Consider the following 21,365-nt stretch of genomic DNA (forward strand, 5'->3'; position numbering starts at 1 on the left):
CCTATAAGCTGCCCACAAACTCTATCAGAGATAAAGAAGTGACTACTTGTCAGTAGAGAAATCCACTTAAACCTGTGGGACTTGAACCTGGGACTCCCAAATGGGAGAATCAGTGCTCTAACCCCTAGAATACAGAGGATGTGTTGAAGCCGGGGAGCCAAAATCTGGTCCTGTTTATTGCTGCCTATGCTCAGACTGTTGGCTTGTACAGTCAGAGTTAAACCCACAAATACATAAAAACTATCAGATCTAAAGAAGATTTGTTTGCTTCTTTCAAAACACAAAGACACTGTTGGCATCTGCTGTATTATTTGCTAATTTTATGTCCAGGAATCTTTCTTAAATTGAAACTTACATGAATACATTTAGCCTGAAAGCACTGAATGTTATGTCCAGAACTCTATCTTAAATTTCATCTCAAATGTCCAGCAGAAATCTTAAGCCCACATCAGCTATGAAGACTGCTTCAGGAGACATAGGAACAGTAATAAAATGAACAACCTACTGGATTTGGGTAGGCAAAATAGAATTTGCAGCCTATAAGCTGCCCACAAACTCTATCAGAGATAAAGAAATCTGGTCCTGTTTATTGCTGCCTATGCTCAGACAGTTGGCTTGTACAGTCAGAGTTAAACCCACAAATACATAAAAACTATCAGATCTAAAGAAGATTTGTTTGCTTCTTTCAAAACACAAAGACACTGTTGGCATCTGCTGTATTATTTGCTAATTTTATGTCCAGGAATCTTTCTCAAATTGAAACTTACATGAATCCATTTTGCTTGAAAGCACTGATTGTTATGTCCAGAACTCTATATAAAATTTGAACTCAAATGTCCAGCAGAAACCTTAAGCCCACATCAGCTATGAAGACTGCTTCAGAAGACATAGGAACAGTAATATAATGAACAACCTACTGGATTTGGGTAGGCAAAATAGAATTTGAAGGCTATAAGCTGCCCACAAACTCTATCAGAGCTAAAGAAGTGACTACTTGTCAGTATAGAACTCCACTTAAACCCTGTGGGACTTGAACCCAGGTCTCCCATATGGGAGAATCAGTGCTCTAACCACTAGACTACAGAGGATGTGTTGAAGCCGGGCTGACAAAATCTGCTCCTGTTTATTGCTGCCTATGCTCAGACTGTTGGCTTGTACAGTCAGAGTTAAACCCACAAATACATAAAAACTATCAGATCTAAAGAAGATTTGTTTGCTTCTTTCAAAGACACTGTTGGCATCTGCTGTATCATTTGCTAATTTTATGTCCAGAAATCTTTCTTAAATTGAAACTTACATGAATACATTTAGCCTGAAAGCACTGAATGTTATGTCCAGAACTCTATCTTAAATTTCATCTCAAATGTCCAGCAGAAATCTTAAGCCCACATCAGCTATGAAGACTGCTTCAGGAGACATAGGAACAGTAATAAAATGAACAACCTACTGGATTTGGGTAGGCAAAATAGAATTTGCAGCCTATAAGCTGCCCACAAACTCTATCAGAGATAAAGAAGTGACTACTTGTCAGTAGAGAAATCCACTTAAACCTGTGGGACTTGAACCTGGGACTCCCAAATGGGAGAATCAGTGCTCTAACCCCTAGAATACAGAGGATGTGTTGAAGCCGGGGAGCCAAAATCTGGTCCTGTTTATTGCTGCCTATGCTCAGACTGTTGGCTTGTACAGTCAGAGTTAAACCCACAAATACATAAAAACTATCAGATCTAAAGAAGATTTGTTTGCTTCTTTCAAAACGCAAAGACACTGTTGGCATCTGCTGTATTATTTGCTAATTTTATGTCCAGAAATCTTTCTTAAATTGAAACTTACATGAATACATTTAGCCTGAAAGCACTGAATGTTATGTCCAGAACTCTATCTTAAATTTCATCTCAAATGTCCAGCAGAAATCTTAAGCCCACATCAGCTATGAAGACTGCTTCAGGAGACATAGGAACAGTAATAAAATGAACAACCTACTGGATTTGGGTAGGCAAAATAGAATTTGCAGTCTATAAGCTGCCCACAAACTCTATCAGAGATAAAGAAGTGACTACTTGTCAGTAGAGAAATCCACTTAAACCTGTGGGACTTGAACCTGGGACTCCCAAATGGGAGAATCAGTGCTCTAACCCCTAGAATACAGAGGATGTGTTGAAGCCGGGGAGCCAAAATCTGGTCCTGTTTATTGCTGCCTATGCTCAGACTGTTGGCTTGTACAGTCAGAGTTAAACCCACAAATACATAAAAACTATCAGATCTAAAGAAGATTTGTTTGCTTCTTTCAAAACACAAAGACACTGTTGGCATCTGCTGTATTATTTGCTAATTTTATGTCCATGAATCTTTCTTAAATTGAAACTTACATGAATACATTTAGCCTGAAAGCACTGAATGTTATGTCCAGAACTCTATCTTAAATTTCATCTCAAATGTCCAGCAGAAATCTTAAGCCCACATCAGCTATGAAGACTGCTTCAGGAGACATAGGAACAGTAATAAAATGAACAACCTACTGGATTTGGGTAGGCAAAATAGAATTTGCAGCCTATAAGCTGCCCACAAACTCTATCAGAGATAAAGAAGTGACTACTTGTCAATAGAGAAATCCACTTAAACCTGTGGGACTTGAACCTGGGACTCCCAAATGGGAGAATCAGTGCTCTAACCCCTAGAATACAGAGGATGTGTTGAAGCCGGGGAGCCAAAATCTGGTCCTGTTTATTGCTGCCTATGCTCAGACAGTTGGCTTGTACAGTCAGAGTTAAACCCACAAATACATAAAAACTATCAGATCTAAAGAAGATTTGTTTGCTTCTTTCAAAACACAAAGACACTGTTGGCATCTGCTGTATCATTTGCTAATTTTATGTCCAGGAATCTTTCTCAAATTGAAACTTACATGAATCCATTTTGCTTGAAAGCACTGATTGTTATGTCCAGAACTCTATATAAAATTTGAACTCAAATGTCCAGCAGAAACCTTAAGCCCACATCAGCTATGAAGACTGCTTCAGAAGACATAGGAACAGTAATATAATGAACAACCTACTGGATTTGGGTAGGCAAAATAGAATTTGAAGGCTATAAGCTGCCCACAAACTCTATCAGAGCTAAAGAAGTGACTACTTGTCAGTATAGAACTCCACTTAAACCCTGTGGGACTTGAACCCAGGTCTCCCATATGGGAGAATCAGTGCTCTAACCACTAGACTACAGAGGATGAGTTGAAGCCGGGCTGACAAAATCTGCTCCTGTTTATTGCTGCCTATGCTCAGACTGTTGGCTTGTACAGTCAGAGTTAAACCCACAAATACATAAAAACTATCAGATCTAAAGAAGATTTGTTTGCTTCTTTCAAAACACAAAGACACTGTTGGCATCTGCTGTATCATTTGCTAATTTTATGTCCAGGAATCTTTCTCAAATTGAAACTTACATGAATACATTTAGCCTTAAAGCACTAAATGTTATGTCCAGAACTCTATCTTAAATTTCATCTCAAATGTCCAGCAGAAATCTTAAGCCCACATCAGCTATGAAGACTGCTTCAGGAGACATAGGAACAGTAATAAAATGAACAACCTACTGGATTTGGGTAGGCAAAATAGAATCTGCAGCCTATAAGCTGCCCACAAACTCTATCAGAGATAAAGAAGTGACTACTTGTCAGTAGAGAAATCCACTTAAACCTGTGGGACTTGAACCTGGGACTCCCAAATGGGAGAATCAGTGCTCTAACCCCTAGAATACAGAGGATGTGTTGAAGCCGGGGAGCCAAAATCTGGTCCTGTTTATTGCTGCCTATGCTCAGACTGTTGGCTTGTACAGTCAGAGTTAAACCCACAAATACATAAAAACTATCAGATCTAAAGAAGATTTGTTTGCTTCTTTCAAAACACAAAGACACTGTTGGCATCTGCTGTATTATTTGCTAATTTTATGTCCATGAATCTTTCTTAAATTGAAACTTAAATTAATACATTTAGCCTGAAAGCACTGAATGTTATGTCCAGAACTCTATATTAAATTTCATCTCAAATGTCCAGCAGAAATCTTAAGCCCACATCAGCTATGAAGACTGCTTCAGGAGACATAGGAACAGTAATAAAATGAACAACCTACTGGATTTGGGTAGGCAAAATAGAATCTGCAGCCTATAAGCTGCCCACAAACTCTATCAGAGATAAAGAAGTGACTACTTGTCAGTAGAGAAATCCACTTAAACCTGTGGGACTTGAACCTGGGACTCCCAAATGGGAGAATCAGTGCTCTAACCCCTAGAATACAGAGGATGTGTTGAAGCCGGGGAGCCAAAATCTGGTCCTGTTTATTGCTGCCTATGCTCAGACTGTTGGCTTGTACAGTCAGAGTTAAACCCACAAATACATAAAAACTATCAGATCTAAAGAAGATTAGTTTGCTTCTTTCAAAACACAAAGACACTGTTGGCATCTGCTGTATCATTTGCTAATTTTATGTCCAGGAATCTTTCTCAAATTGAAACTTACATGAATCCATTTTGCTTGAAAGCACTGATTGTTATGTCCAGAACTCTATATAAAATTTGAACTCAAATGTCCAGCAGAAACCTTAAGCCCACATCAGCTATGAAGACTGCTTCAGAAGACATAGGAACAGTAATATAATGAACAACCTACTGGATTTGGGTAGGCAAAATAGAATTTGAAGGCTATAAGCTGCCCACAAACTCTATCAGAGCTAAAGAAGTGACTACTTGTCAGTATAGAACTCCACTTAAACCCTGTGGGACTTGAACCCAGGTCTCCCATATGGGAGAATCAGTGCTCTAACCACTAGACTACAGAGGATGAGTTGAAGCCGGGCTGACAAAATCTGCTCCTGTTTATTGCTGCCTATGCTCAGACTGTTGGCTTGTACAGTCAGAGTTAAACCCACAAATACATAAAAACTATCAGATCTAAAGAAGATTTGTTTGCTTCTTTCAAAACCCAAAGACACTGTTGGCATCTGCTGTATCATTTGCTAATTTTATGTCCAGGAATCTTTACAAATTGAAACTTACATGAATCCATTTTGCTTGAAAGCACTGAATGTTATGTCCAGAACTCTATATTAAATTTGAACTCAAATGTCCAGCAGAAACCTTAAGCCCACATCAGCTATGAAGACTGCTTCAGGAGACATAGGAACAGTAATAAAATGAACAACCTACTGGATTTGGGTAGGCAAAATAGAATTTGCAGCCTATAAGCTGCCCACAAACTCTATCAGAGATAAAGAAGTGACTACTTGTCAGTAAAGAAATCCACTTAAACCTGTGGGACTTGAACCTGGGACTCCCAAATGGGAGAATCAGTGCTCTAACCCCTAGAATACAGAGGATGTGTTGAAGCCGGGGAGCCAAAATCTGGTCCTGTTTATTGCTGCCTATGCTCAGACAGTTGGCTTGTACAGTCAGAGTTAAACCCACAAATACATAAAAACTATCAGATCTAAAGAAGATTTGTTTGCTTCTTTCAAAACACAAAGACACTGTTGGCATCTGCTGTATTATTTGCTAATTTTATGTCCAGGAATCTTTCTTAAATTGAAACTTAAATTAATACATTTAGCCTGAAAGCACTGAATGTTATGTCCAGAACTCTATCTTAAATTTCATCTCAAATGTCCAGCAGAAATCTTAAGCCCACATCAGCTATGAAGACTGCTTCAGGAGACATAGGAACAGTAATAAAATGAACAACCTACTGGATTTGGGTAGGCAAAATAGAATTTGCAGTCTATAAGCTGCCCACAAACTCTATCAGAGATAAAGAAGTGACTACTTGTCAGTAGAGAAATCCACTTAAACCTGTGGGACTTGAACCTGGGACTCCCAAATGGGAGAATCAGTGCTCTAACCCCTAGAATACAGAGGATGTGTTGAAGCCGGGGAGCCAAAATCTGGTCCTGTTTATTGCTGCCTATGCTCAGACTGTTGGCTTGTACAGTCAGAGTTAAACCCACAAATACATAAAAACTATCAGATCTAAAGAAGATTTGTTTGCTTCTTTCAAAACACAAAGACACTGTTGGCATCTGCTGTATTATTTGCTAATTTTATGTCCAGGAATCTTTCTTAAATTGAAACTTACATGAATACATTTTGCTTGAAAGCACTGAATGTTATGTCCAGAACTCTATATTAAATTTGAACTTAAATGTCCAGCAGAAAACTTAAGCCCACATCAGCTATGAAGACTGCTTCAGGAGACATAGGAACAGTAATAAAATGAACAACCTACTGGATTTGGGTAGGCAAAATAGAATTTTCAGGCTATAAGCTGCCCACAAACTCTATCAGAGCTAAAGCAGTGACTACTTGTCAGTGGAGAACTCCACTTAAACCCTGTGGGACTTGAACCCAGGTCTCCCATATGGGAGAATCAGTGCTCTAACCACTAGACTACAGAGGATGAGTTGAAACAAGGCTGACAAAATCTGCTCCTGTTTATTGCTGCCTATGCTCAGACTGTTGGCTTGTACAGTCAGAGTTAAACCCACAAATACATAAAAACTATCAGATCTAAAGAAGATTTGTTTGCTTCTTTCAAAACACAAAGACACTGTTGGCATCTGCTGTATTATTTGCTAATTTTATGTCCAGGAATCTTTCTTAAATTGAAACTTACATGAATACATTTAGCCTGAAAGCACTAAATGTTATGTCCAGAACTCTATCTTAAATTTCCTCTCAAATGTCCAGCAGAAATCTTAAGCCCACATCAGCTATGAAGACTGCTTCAGGAGACATAGGAACAGTAATAAAATGAACAACCTACTGGATTTGGGTAGGCAAAATAGAATTTGCAGCCTATAAGCTGCCCACAAACTCTATCAGAGATAAAGAAGTGACTACTTGTCAGTAGAGAAATCCACTTAAACCTGTGGGACTTGAACCTGGGACTCCCAAATGGGAGAATCAGTGCTCTAACCCCTAGAATACAGAGGATGTGTTGAAGCTGGGGAGCCAAAATCTGGTCCTGTTTATTGCTGCCTATGCTCAGACTGTTGGCTTGTACAGTCAGAGTTAAACCCACAAATACATAAAAACTATCAGATCTAAAGAAGATTTGTTTGCTTCTTTCAAAACACAAAGACACTGTTGGCATCTGCTGTATCATTTGCTAATTTTATGTCCAGGAATCTTTCTTAAATTGAAACTTAAATTAATACATTAAACCTGAAAACACTGAATGTTATGTCCAGAACTCTATCTTAAATTTCATCTCAAATGTCCAGCAGAAATCTTAAGCCCACATCAGCTATGAAGACTGCTTCAGGAGACATAGGAACAGTAATAAAATGAACAACCTACTGGATTTGGGTAGGCAAAATAGAATTTTCAGGCTATAAGCTGCCCACAAACTCTATCAGAGCTAAAGCAGTGACTACTTGTCAGTGGAGAACTCCACTTAAACCATGTGGGACTTGAACCCAGGTCTTCCATATTGGAGATTCAGTGCCCTAACGACTAGACTACAGAGGATGAGTTGAAGCCGGGCTGACAAAATCTGCTCCTGTTTATTGCTGCCTATGCTCAGACTGTTGGCTTGTACAGTCAGAGTTAAACCCACAAATACATAAAAACTATCAGATCTAAAGAAGATTTGTTCGCTTCTTTCAATACCCAAAGACACTGTTGGCATCTGCTGTATCATTTGCTAATTTTATGTCCAGGAATCTTTCTCAAATTGAAACTTACATGAATCCATTTTGCTTGAAAGCACTGAATGTTATGTCCAGAACTCTATATAAAATTTGTACTCAAATGTCCAGCAGAAACCTTAAGCCCACATCAGCTATGAAGACTGCTTCAAGACATAGGAACAGTAATAAAATGAACAACCTACTGGATTTGGGTAGGCAAAATAGAATTTGCAGCCTATAAGCTGCCCACAAACTCTATCAGAGATAAAGAAGTGACTACTTGTCAGTAGAGAAATCCACTTAAACCTGTGGGACTTGAACCTGGGACTCCCAAATGGGAGAATCAGTGCTCTAACCCCTAGAATACAGAGGATGTGTTGAAGCCGGGGAGCCAAAATCTGGTCCTGTTTATTGCTGCCTATGCTCAGACTGTTGGCTTGTACAGTCAGAGTTAAACCCACAAATACATAAAAACTATCAGATCTAAAGAAGATTTGTTTGCTTCTTTCAAAACACAAAGACACTGTTGGCATCTGCTGTATCATTTGCTAATTTTATGTCCAGGAATCTTTCTCAAATTGAAACTTACATGAATCCATTTTGCTTGAAAGCACTGATTGTTATGTCCAGAACTCTATATAAAATTTGAACTCAAATGTCCAGCAGAAACCTTAAGCCCACATCAGCTATGAAGACTGCTTCAGGAGACATAGGAACAGTAATATAATGAACAACCTACTGGATTTGGGTAGGCAAAATAGAATTTGAAGGCTATAAGCTGCCCACAAACTCTATCAGAGCTAAAGAAGTGACTACTTGTCAATAGAGAACTCCACTTAAACCCTGTGGGACTTGAACCCAGGTCTCCCATATGGGAGAATCAGTGCTCTAACCACTAGACTACAGAGGATGAGTTGAAGCCGGGCTGACAAAATCTGCTCCTGTTTATTGCTGCCTATGCTCAGACTGTTGGCTTGTACAGTCAGAGTTAAACCCACAAATACATAAAAACTATCAGATCTAAAGAAGATTTGTTTGCTTCTTTCAAAACCCAAAGACACTGTTGGCATCTGCTGTATCATTTGCTAATTTTATGTCCAGGAATCTTTCTCAAATTGAAACTTACATGAATACATTTAGCCTGAAAGCACTGAATGTTATGTCCAGAACTCTATCTTAAATTTCATCTCAAATGTCCAGCAGAAATCTTAAGCCCACATCAGCTATGAAGACTGCTTCAGGAGACATAGGAACAGTAATAAAATGAACAACCTACTGGATTTGGGTAGGCAAAATAGAATTTGTAGCCTATAAGCTGCCCACAAACTCTATCAGAGATAAAGAAGTGACTACTTGTCAGTAGAGAACTCCACTTATACCCTGTGGGACTTTAACCCAGGTCTCCCATATGGGAGAATCAGTGCTCTAACCACTAGACTACAGAGGATGAGTTGAAGCAGGGCTGACAAAATCTGCTCCTGTTTATTGCTGCCTATGCTCAGACTGTTGGCTTGTACAGTCAGAGTTAAACCCACAAATACATAAAAACTATCAGATCTAAAGAAGATTTGTTTGCTTCTTTCAAAACACAAAGACACTGTTGGCATCTGCTGTATCATTTGCTAATTTTATGTCCAGGAATCTTTCTCAAATTGAAACTTACATGAATCCATTTTGCTTGAAAGCACTGATTGTTATGTCCAGAACTCTATATAAAATTTGAACTCAAATGTCCAGCAGAAACCTTAAGCCCACATCAGCTATGAAGACTGCTTCAGGAGACATAGGAACAGTAATATAATGAACAACCTACTGGATTTGGGTAGGCAAAATAGAATTTGAAGGCTATAAGCTGCCCACAAACTCTATCAGAGCTAAAGCAGTGACTACTTGTCAGTAGAGAACTCCACTTAAACCCTGTGGGACTTGAACCCAGGTCTCCCATATGGGAGAATCAGTGCTCTAACCACTAGACTACAGAGGATGAGTTGAAGCCGGGCTGACAAAATCTGCTCCTGTTTATTGCTGCCTATGCTCAGACTGTTGGCTTGTACAGTCAGAGTTAAACCCACAAATACATAAAAACTATCAGATCTAAAGAAGATTTGTTTGCTTCTTTCAAAACCCAAAGACACTGTTGGCATCTGCTGTATTATTTGCTAATTTTATGTCCAGGAATCTTTCTCAAATTGAAACTTACATGAATACATTTAGCCTGAAAGCACTGAATGTTATGTCCAGAACTCTATCTTAAATTTCATCTCAAATGTCCAGCAGAAATCTTAAGCCCACATCAGCTATGAAGACTGCTTCAGGAGACATAGGAACAGTAATAAAATGAACAACCTACTGGATTTGGGTAGGCAAAATAGAATTTGTAGCCTATAAGCTGCCCACAAACTCTATCAGAGATAAAGAAGTGACTACTTGTCAGTAGAGAACTCCACTTAAACCTGTGGGACTTGAACCTGGGACTCCCAAATGGGAGAATCAGTGCTCTAACCACTAGACTACAGAGGATGAGTTGAAGCAGGGCTGACAAAATCTGCTCCTGTTTATTGCTGCCTATGCTCAGACTGTTGGCTTGTACAGTCAGAGTTAAACCCACAAATACATAAAAACTATCAGATCTAAAGAAGATTTGTTTGCTTCTTTCAAAACACAAAGACACTGTTGGCATCTGCTGTATCATTTGCTAATTTTATGTCCAGGAATCTTTCTCAAATTGAAACTTACATGAATCCATTTTGCTTGAAAGCACTGATTGTTATGTCCAGAACTCTATATAAAATTTGAACTCAAATGTCCAGCAGAAACCTTAAGCCCACATCAGCTATGAAGACTGCTTCAGGAGACATAGGAACAGTAATATAATGAACAACCTACTGGATTTGGGTAGGCAAAATAGAATTTGAAGGCTATAAGCTGCCCACAAACTCTATCAGAGCTAAAGCAGTGACTACTTGTCAGTATAGAACTCCACTTAAACCCTGTGGGACTTGAACCCAGGTCTCCCATATGGGAGAATCAGTGCTCTAACCACTAGACTACAGAGGATGAGTTGAAGCCGGGCTGACAAAATCTGCTCCTGTTTATTGCTGCCTATGCTCAGACTGTTGGCTTGTACAGTCAGAGTTAAACCCACAAATACATAAAAACTATCAGATCTAAAGAAGATTTGTTTGCTTCTTTCAAAACCCAAAGACACTGTTGGCATCTGCTGTATCATTTGCTAATTTTATGTCCAGGAATCTTTCTCAAATTGAAACTTACATGAATACATTTAGCCTGAAAGCACTGATTGTTATGTCCAGAACTCTATCTTAAATTTCATCTCAAATGTCCAGCAGAAATCTTAAGCCCACATCAGCTATGAAGACTGCTTCAGGAGACATAGGAACAGTAATAAAATGAACAACCTACTGGATTTGGGTAGGCAAAATAGAATTTGTAGCCTATAAGCTGCCCACAAACTCTATCAGAGCTAAAGAAGTGACTACTTGTCAGTAGAGAACTCCACTTATACCCTGTTAGACTTGAACCCAGGTCTCCCATATGGGAGAATCAGTGCTCTAACCACTAGACTACAGAGGATGAGTTGAAGCAGGGCTGACAAAATCTGCTCCTGTTTATTGCTGCCTATGCTCAGACTGTTGGCTTGTACAGTCAGAGTTAAACCCACAAATACATAAAAACTATCAGATCTAAAGAAGATTTGTTTGCTTCTTTCAAAACACAAAGACACTGTTGGCATCTGCTGTATCATTTGCTAATTTTATGTCCAGGAATCTTTCTCAAATTGAAACTTACATGAATCCATTTTGCTTGAAAGCACTGATTGTTATGTCCAGAACTCTATATAAAATTTGAACTCAAATGTCCAGCAGAAACCTTAAGCCCACATCAGCTATGAAGACTGCTTCAGGAGACATAGGAACAGTAATATAATGAACAACCTACTGGATTTGGGTAGGCAAAATAGAATTTGAAGGCTATAAGCTGCCCACAAACTCTATCAGAGCTAAAGAAGTGACTACTTGTCAATAGAGAACTCCACTTAAACCCTGTGGGACTTGAACCCAGGTCTCCCATATGGGAGAATCAGTGCTCTAACCACTAGACTACAGAGGATGAGTTGAAGCCGGGCTGACAAAATCTGCTCCTGTTTATTGCTGCCTATGCTCAGACTGTTGGCTTGTACAGTCAGAGTTAAACCCACAAATACATAAAAACTATCAGATCTAAAGAAGATTTGTTTGCTTCTTTCAAAACCCAAAGACACTGTTGGCATCTGCTGTATCATTTGCTAATTTTATGTCCAGGAATCTTTCTTAAATTGAAACTTACATGAATACATTTAGCCTGAAAGCACTGAATGTTATGTCCAGAACTCTATCTTAAATTTCATCTCAAATGTCCAGCAGAAACCTTAAGCCCACATCAGCTATGAAGACTGCTTCAGGAGACATAGGAACAGTAATATAATGAACAACCTACTGGATTTGGGTAGGCAAAATAGAATTTGAAGGCTATAAGCTGCCCACAAACTCTATCAGAGCTAAAGAAGTGACTACTTGTCAGTAGAGAAATCCACTTAAACCCTGTGGGACTTGAACCCAGGTCTCCCATATGGGAGAATCAGTGCTCTAACCACTAGACTACAGAGGATGAGTTGAAGCCGGGCTGACAAAATCTGCTCCTGTTTATTGCTGCCTATGCTCAGATTGTTGGCTTGTACAGTCAGAGTTAAACCCACAAATACATAAAAACTATCAGATCTAAAGAAGATTTGTTTGCTTCTTTCAAAACACAAAGACACTGTTGGCATCTGCTGTATCATTTGCTAATTTTATGTCCAGGAATCTTTCTCAAATTGAAACTTACATGAATCCATTTTGCTTGAAAGCACTGATTGTTATGTCCAGAACTCTATATAAAATTTGAACTCAAATGTCCAGCAGAAACCTTAAGCCCACATCAGCTATGAAGACTGCTTCAGGAGACATAGGAACAGTAATATAATGAACAACCTACTGGATTTGGGTAGGCAAAATAGAATTTGAAGGCTATAAGCTGCCCACAAACTCTATCAGAGCTAAAAAAGTGACTACTTGTCAATAGAGAACTCCACTTAAACCCTGTGGGACTGGAACCCAGGTCTCCCATATGGGAGAATCAGTGCTCTAACCACTAGACTACAGAGGATGAGTTGAAGCCGGGCTGACAAAATCTGCTCCTGTTTATTGCTGCCTATGCTCAGACTGTTGGCTTGTACAGTCAGAGTTAAACCCACAAATACATAAAAACTATCAGATCTAAAGAAGATTTGTTTGCTTCTTTCAAAACACAAAGACACTGTTGGCATCTGCTGTATCATTTGCTAATTTTATGTCCAGGAATCTTTCTCAAATTGAAACTTACATGAATACATTTAGCCTGAAAGCACTGAATGTTATGTCCAGAACTCTATCTTAAATTTCATCTCAAATGTCCAGCAGAAATCTTAAGCCCACATCAGCTATGAAGACTGCTTCAGGAGACATAGGAACAGTAATAAAATGAACAACCTACTGGATTTGGGTAGGCAAAATAGAACTTTCGGGCTATAAGTTGCCCACAAACTCTATCAGAGATAAAGAAGTGACTACTTGTCAGTAGAGAACTCCACTTAAACCCTGTGGGACTTGAACCCAGGTCTCCCATATGGGAGAATCAGTGCTCTAACCACTAGACTACAGAGGATGAGTTGAAGCAGGGCTGACAAAATCTGCTCCTGTTTATTGCTACCTATGCTCAGACTGTTGGCTTGTACAGTCAGAGTTAAACCCACAAATACATAAAAACTATCAGATCTAAAGAAGATTTGTTTGCTTCTTTCAAAACCCAAAGACACTGTTGGCATCTGCTGTATCATTTGCTAATTTTATGTCCAGGAATCTTTCTCAAATTGAAACTTACATGAATACATTTAGCCTGAAAGCACTGATTGTTATGTCCAGAACTCTATCTTAAATTTCATCTCAAATGTCCAGCAGAAATCTTAAGCCCACATCAGCTATGAAGACTGCTTCAGGAGACATAGGAACAGTAATAAAATGAACAACCTACTGGATTTGGGTAGGCAAAATAGAATTTGTAGCCTATAAGTTGCCCACAAACTCTATCAGAGCTAAAGAAGTGACTACTTGTCAGTAGAGAACTCCACTTATACCCTGTTAGACTTGAACCCAGGTCTACCATATGGGAGAATCAGTGCTCTAACCACTAGACTACAGAGGATGAGTTGAAGCAGGGCTGACAAAATCTGCTCCTGTTTATTGCTGCCTATGCTCAGACTGTTGGCTTGTACAGTCAGAGTTAAACCCACAAATACATAAAAACTATCAGATCTAAAGAAGATTTGTTTGCTTCTTTCAAAACACAAAGACACTGTTGGCATCTGCTGTATCATTTGCTAATTTTATGTCCAGGAATCTTTCTCAAATTGAAACTTACATGAATCCATTTTGCTTGAAAGCACTGATTGTTATGTCCAGAACTCTATATAAAATTTGAACTCAAATGTCCAGCAGAAACCTTAAGCCCACATCAGCTATGAAGACTGCTTCAGGAGACATAGGAACAGTAATATAATGAACAACCTACTGGATTTGGGTAGGCAAAATAGAATTTGAAGGCTATAAGCTGCCCACAAACTCTATCAGAGCTAAAGAAGTGACTACTTGTCAATAGAGAACTCCACTTAAACCCTGTGGGACTTGAACCCAGGTCTCCCATATGGGAGAATCAGTGCTCTAACCACTAGACTACAGAGGATGAGTTGAAGCCGGGCTGACAAAATCTGCTCCTGTTTATTGCTGCCTATGCTCAGACTGTTGGCTTGTACAGTCAGAGTTAAACCCACAAATACATAAAAACTATCAGATCTAAAGAAGATTTGTTTGCTTCTTTCAAAACCCAAAGACACTGTTGGCATCTGCTGTATCATTTGCTAATTTTATGTCCAGGAATCTTTCTCAAATTGAAACTTACATGAATACATTTAGCCTGAAAGCACCGAATGTTATGTCCAGAACTCTATCTTAAATTTCATCTCAAATGTCCAGCAGAAATCTTAAGCCCACATCAGCTATGAACACTGCTTCAGGAGACATAGGAACAGTAATAAAATGAACAACCTACTGGATTTGGGTAGGCAAAATAGAATTTGTAGCCTATAAGCTGCCCACAAACTCTATCAGAGATAAAGAAGTGACTACTTGTCAGTAGAGAACTCCACTTATACCCTGTGGGACTTTAACCCAGGTCTCCCATATGGGAGAATCAGTGCTCTAACCACTAGACTACAGAGGATGAGTTGAAGCAGGGCTGACAAAATCTGCTCCTGTTTATTGCTGCCTATGCTCAGACTGTTGGCTTGTACAGTCAGAGTTAAACCCACAAATACATAAAAACTATCAGATCTAAAGAAGATTTGTTTGCTTCTTTCAAAACACAAAGACACTGTTGGCATCTGCTGTATCATTTGCTAATTTTATGTCCAGGAATCTTTCTCAAATTGAAACTTACATGAATCCATTTTGCTTGAAAGCACTGATTGTTATGTCCAGAACTCTATATAAAATTTGAACTCAAATGTCCAGCAGAAACCTTAAGCCCACATAAGCTATGAAGACTGCTTCAGGAGACATAGGAACAGTAATATAATGAACAACCTACTGGATTTGGGTAGGCAAAACAGAATTTGAAGGCTATAAGCTGCCCACAAACTCTATCAGAGCTAAAGCAGTGACTACTTGTCAGTAGAGAACTCCACTTAAACCCTGTGGGACTTGAACCCAGGTCTCCCATATGGGAGAATCAGTGCTCTAACCACTAGACTACAGAGGATGAGTTGAAGCCGGGCTGACAAAATCTGCTCCTGTTTATTGCTACCTATGCTCAGACTGTTGGCTTGTACAGTCAGAGTTAAACCCACAAATACATAAAAACTATCAGATCTAAAGAAGATTTGTTTGCTTCTTTCAAAACCCAAAGACACTGTTGGCATCTGCTGTATCATTTGCTAATTTTATGTCCAGGAATCTTTCTCAAATTGAAACTTACATGAATACATTTAGCCTGAAAGCACTGATTGTTATGTCCAGAACTCTATCTTAAATTTCATCTCAAATGTCCAGCAGAAATCTTAAGCCCACATCAGCTATGAAGACTGCTTCAGGAGACATAGGAACAGTAATAAAATGAACAACCTACTGGATTTGGGTAGGCAAAATAGAATTTGTAGCCTATAAGTTGCCCACAAACTCTATCAGAGCTAAAGAAGTGACTACTTGTCAGTAGAGAACTCCACTTATACCCTGTTAGACTTGAACCCAGGTCTCCCATATGGGAGAATCAGTGCTCTAACCACTAGACTACAGAGGATGAGTTGAAGCAGGGCTGACAAAATCTGCTCCTGTTTATTGCTGCCTATGCTCAGACTGTTGGCTTGTACAGTCAGAGTTAAACCCACAAATACATAAAAACTATCAGATCTAAAGAAGATTTGTTTGCTTCTTTCAAAACACAAAGACACTGTTGGCATCTGCTGTATCATTTGCTAATTTTATGTCCAGGAATCTTTCTCAAATTGAAACTTACATGAATCCATTTTGCTTGAAAGCACTGATTGTTATGTCCAGAACTCTATATAAAATTTGAACTCAAATGTCCAGCAGAAACCTTAAGCCCACATAAGCTATGAAGACTGCTTCAGGAGACATAGGAACAGTAATATAATGAACAACCTACTGGATTTGGGTAGGCAAAACAGAATTTGAAGGCTATAAGCTGCCCACAAACTCTATCAGAGCTAAAGCAGTGACTACTTGTCAGTAGAGAACTCCACTTAAACCCTGTGGGACTTGAACCCAGATCTCCCATATGGGAGAATCAGTGCTCTAACCACTAGACTACAGAGGATGAGTTGAAGCCGGGCTGACAAAATCTGCTCCTGTTTATTGCTACCTATGCTCAGACTGTTGGCTTGTACAGTCAGAGTTAAACCCACAAATACATAAAAACTATCAGATCTAAAGAAGATTTGTTTGCTTCTTTCAAAACCCAAAGACACTGTTGGCATCTGCTGTATCATTTGCTAATTTTATGTCCAGGAATCTTTCTCAAATTGAAACTTACATGAATACATTTAGCCTGAAAGCACTGATTGTTATGTCCAGAACTCTATCTTAAATTTCATCTCAAATGTCCAGCAGAAATCTTAAGCCCACATCAGCTATGAAGACTGCTTCAGGAGACATAGGAACAGTAATAAAATGAACAACCTACTGGATTTGGGTAGGCAAAATAGAATTTGTAGCCTATAAGTTGCCCACAAACTCTATCAGAGCTAAAGAAGTGACTACTTGTCAGTAGAGAACTCCACTTATACCCTGTTAGACTTGAACCCAGGTCTCCCATATGGGAGAATCAGTGCTCTAACCACTAGACTACAGAGGATGAGTTGAAGCAGGGCTGACAAAATCTGCTCCTGTTTATTGCTGCCTATGCTCAGACTGTTGGCTTGTACAGTCAGAGTTAAACCCACAAATACATAAAAACTATCAGATCTAAAGAAGATTTGTTTGCTTCTTTCAAAACACAAAGACACTGTTGGCATCTGCTGTATCATTTGCTAATTTTATGTCCAGGAATCTTTCTCAAATTGAAACTTACATGAATCCATTTTGCTTGAAAGCACTGATTGTTATGTCCAGAACTCTATATAAAATTTGAACTCAAATGTCCAGCAGAAACCTTAAGCCCACATCAGCTATGAAGACTGCTTCAGGAGACATAGGAACAGTAATATAATGAACAACCTACTGGATTTGGGTAGGCAAAATAGAATTTGAAGGCTATAAGCTGCCCACAAACTCTATCAGAGCTAAAGAAGTGACTACTTGTCAATAGAGAACTCCACTTAAACCCTGTGGGACTTGAACCCAGGTCTCCCATATGGGAGAATCAGTGCTCTAACCACTAGACTACAGAGGATGAGTTGAAGCCGGGCTGACAAAATCTGCTCCTGTTTATTGCTGCCTATGCTCAGACTGTTGGCTTGTACAGTCAGAGTTAAACCCACAAATACATAAAAACTATCAGATCTAAAGAAGATTTGTTTGCTTCTTTCAAAACCCAAAGACACTGTTGGCATCTGCTGTATCATTTGCTAATTTTATGTCCAGGAATCTTTCTCAAATTGAAACTTACATGAATACATTTAGCCTGAAAGCACTGAATGTTATGTCCAGAACTCTATCTTAAATTTCATCTCAAATGTCCAGCAGAAACCTTAAGCCCACATAAGCTATGAAGACTGCTTCAGGAGACATAGGAACAGTAATATAATGAACAACCTACTGGATTTGGTTAGGCAAAACAGAATTTGAAGGCTATAAGCTGCCCACAAACTCTATCAGAGCTAAAGAAGTGACTACTTGTCATTGGAGAACTCCACTTAAACCCTGTGGGACTTGAACCCAGGTCTCCCATATGGGAGAATCAGTGCTCTAACCACTAGACTACAGAGGATGAGTTGAAGCCGGGCTGACAAAATCTGCTCCTGTTTATTGCTGCCTATGCTCAGATTGTTGGCTTGTACAGTCAGAGTTAAACCCACAAATACATAAAAACTATCAGATCTAAAGAAGATTTGTTTGCTTCTTTCAAAACACAAAGACACTGTTGGCATCTGCTGTATCATTTGCTAGTTTTATGTCCAGGAATCTTTCTCAAATTGAAACTTACATGAATCCATTTTGCTTGAAAGCACTGATTGTTATGTCCAGAACTCTATATAAAATTTGAACTCAAATGTCCAGCAGAAACCTTAAGCCCACATCAGCTATGAAGACTGCTTCAGGAGACATAGGAACAGTAATATAATGAACAACCTACTGGATTTGGGTAGGCAAAATAGAATTTGAAGGCTATAAGCTGCCCACAAACTCTATCAGAGCTAAAAAAGTGACTACTTGTCAATAGAGAACTCCACTTAAACCCTGTGGGACTGGAACCCAGGTCTCCCATATGGGAGAATTGGTGCTCTAACCACTAGACTACAGAGGATGAGTTGAAGCCGGGCTGACAAAATCTGCTCCTGTTTATTGCTGCCTATGCTCAGACTGTTGGCTTGTACAGTCAGAGTTAAACCCACAAATACATAAAAACTATCAGATCTAAAGAAGATTTGTTTGCTTCTTTCAAAACACAAAGACACTGTTGGCATCTGCTGTATCATTTGCTAATTTTATGTCCAGGAATCTTTCTCAAATTGAAACTTACATGAATACATTTAGCCTGAAAGCACTGAATGTTATGTCCAGAACTCTATCTTAAATTTCATCTCAAATGTCCAGCAGAAATCTTAAGCCCACATCAGCTATGAAGACTGCTTCAGGAGACATAGGAACAGTAATAAAATGAACAACCTACTGGATTTGGGTAGGCAAAATAGAACTTTCGGGCTATAAGCTGCCCACAAACTCTATCAGAGCTAAAGCAGTGACTACTTGTCAGTAGAGAACTCCACTTAAACCCTGTGGGACTTGAACCCAGGTCTCCCATATGGGAGAATCAGTGCTCTAACCACTAGACTACAGAGGATGAGTTGAAGCAGGGCTGACAAAATCTGCTCCTGTTTATTGCTGCCTATGCTCAGACTGTTGGCTTGTACAGTCAGAGTTAAACCCACAAATACATAAAAACTATCAGATCTAAAGAAGATTTGTTTGCTTCTTTCAAAACACAAAGACACTGTTGGCATCTGCTGTATCATTTGCTAATTTTATGTCCAGGAATCTTTCTCAAATTGAAACTTACATGAATCCATTTTGCTTGAAAGCACTGATTGTTATGTCCAGAACTCTATATAAAATTTGAACTCAAATGTCCAGCAGAAACCTTAAGCCCACATCAGCTATGAAGACTGCTTCAGGAGACATAGGAACAGTAATATAATGAACAACCTACTGGATTTGGGTAGGCAAAATAGAATTTGAAGGCTATAAGCTGCCCACAAACTCTATCAGAGCTAAAGAAGTGACTACTTGTCAATAGAGAACTCCACTTAAACCCTGTGGGACTTGAACCCAGGTCTCCCATATGGGAGAATCAGTGCTCTAACCACTAGACTACAGAGGATGAGTTGAAGCCGGGCTGACAAAATCTGCTCCTGTTTATTGCTGCCTATGCTCAGACTGTTGGCTTGTACAGTCAGAGTTAAACCCACAAATACATAAAAACTATCAGATCTAAAGAAGATTTGTTTGCTTCTTTCAAAACCCAAAGACACTGTTGGCATCTGCTGTATCATTTGCTAATTTTATGTCCAGGAATCTTTCTCAAATTGAAACTTACATGAATACATTTAGCCTGAAAGCACTGAATGTTATGTCCAGAACTCTATCTTAAATTTCATCTCAAATGTCCAGCAGAAATCTTAAGCCCACATCAGCTATGAAGACTGCTTCAGGAGACATAGGAACAGTAATAAAATAAACAACCTACTGGATTTGGGTAGGCAAAATAGAATTTGTAGCCTATAAGCTGCCCACAAACTCTATCAGAGCTAAAGAAGTGACTACTTGTCAGTAGAGAACTCCACTTATACCCTGTGGGACTTGAACCCAGGTGTTACATTTCTCCCTATGGTAAGTCCAGGGGGAGGAAGAGCAACAATATTTAAAAAGATAAACCAGGGGAAAAAAGAGACCAGGGGCCTCATTTATCAACATTGCGTAGAAAATGTTCTATATTTGTACCTACGAATGAAATTTAGAATGTGCCTAAGTACAAAAAAATCGGGATTTATCAAACGTGCGCAAGTGGTTCGTACGCACATCAGTAAGTAATCCTTGATGATAAATCCCACTTGTTCTTAAGCACCATGCTCGTGCACGTTCATGTTCATTTGCATTTCGAAACGCCTCCAATGCACCATATATGGTGACAACACCTCCCGTTATAAGTCACGTGGTTGTGCTTTTTCCCTCATCGCAATAATGGCAAAGAGAGCGTAAAAGAGAAACTTTACAGACGCAGAAATTGAGTTACTGGTGGATGAGGTTAAATCCTAATAACACATCCTGTTTGGTTCACTTAGTATGGGAGGAATGACTAACAAAAGAAAATAAATCTGCATGGGAACATGTTACCAGTGAGTTTAATTCCGTTGGGTATGAGAACACTTTTAGAAATAAAAAAGTCGTTTGACATTAAATTATCAGCAAAAAAAAAAAAAAAAACGCGTCACAGCACACCGACGTGAAACGAGTGCAACTGGAGGAGGACAGACAACTTTCCACCTTGGACAGCAGCATATATAACCAGCATCATTGGCGCGATCTTTGAAAACGCGCTACCGGCGGAATGGATTATTTGCCAAGTCTTCCAATAACGCAAGATAAGCCATTGCACTGTGTCAAGCATTTGACGGAGACTTCATTAATACAAATCACATGTGCTTTCACAGATACAGATACATATCACAAATAAATCATTAAACTTATTTGCTGTTACCATACTGACATTAATCATTTTTAACACCTGCTTGTGGATAATAAATAGACACTTCTTTATACTCACTGGAACAGGGTGCTGTGTAGTATCGCTATTCTACCACTAGATGCTCTGCGTACGCATAC

The sequence above is a fragment of the Misgurnus anguillicaudatus genome, chromosome 17 (assembly GCF_027580225.2).
Source record: "Misgurnus anguillicaudatus chromosome 17, ASM2758022v2, whole genome shotgun sequence".
Lineage (NCBI taxonomy): Eukaryota > Metazoa > Chordata > Actinopteri > Cypriniformes > Cobitidae > Misgurnus > Misgurnus anguillicaudatus.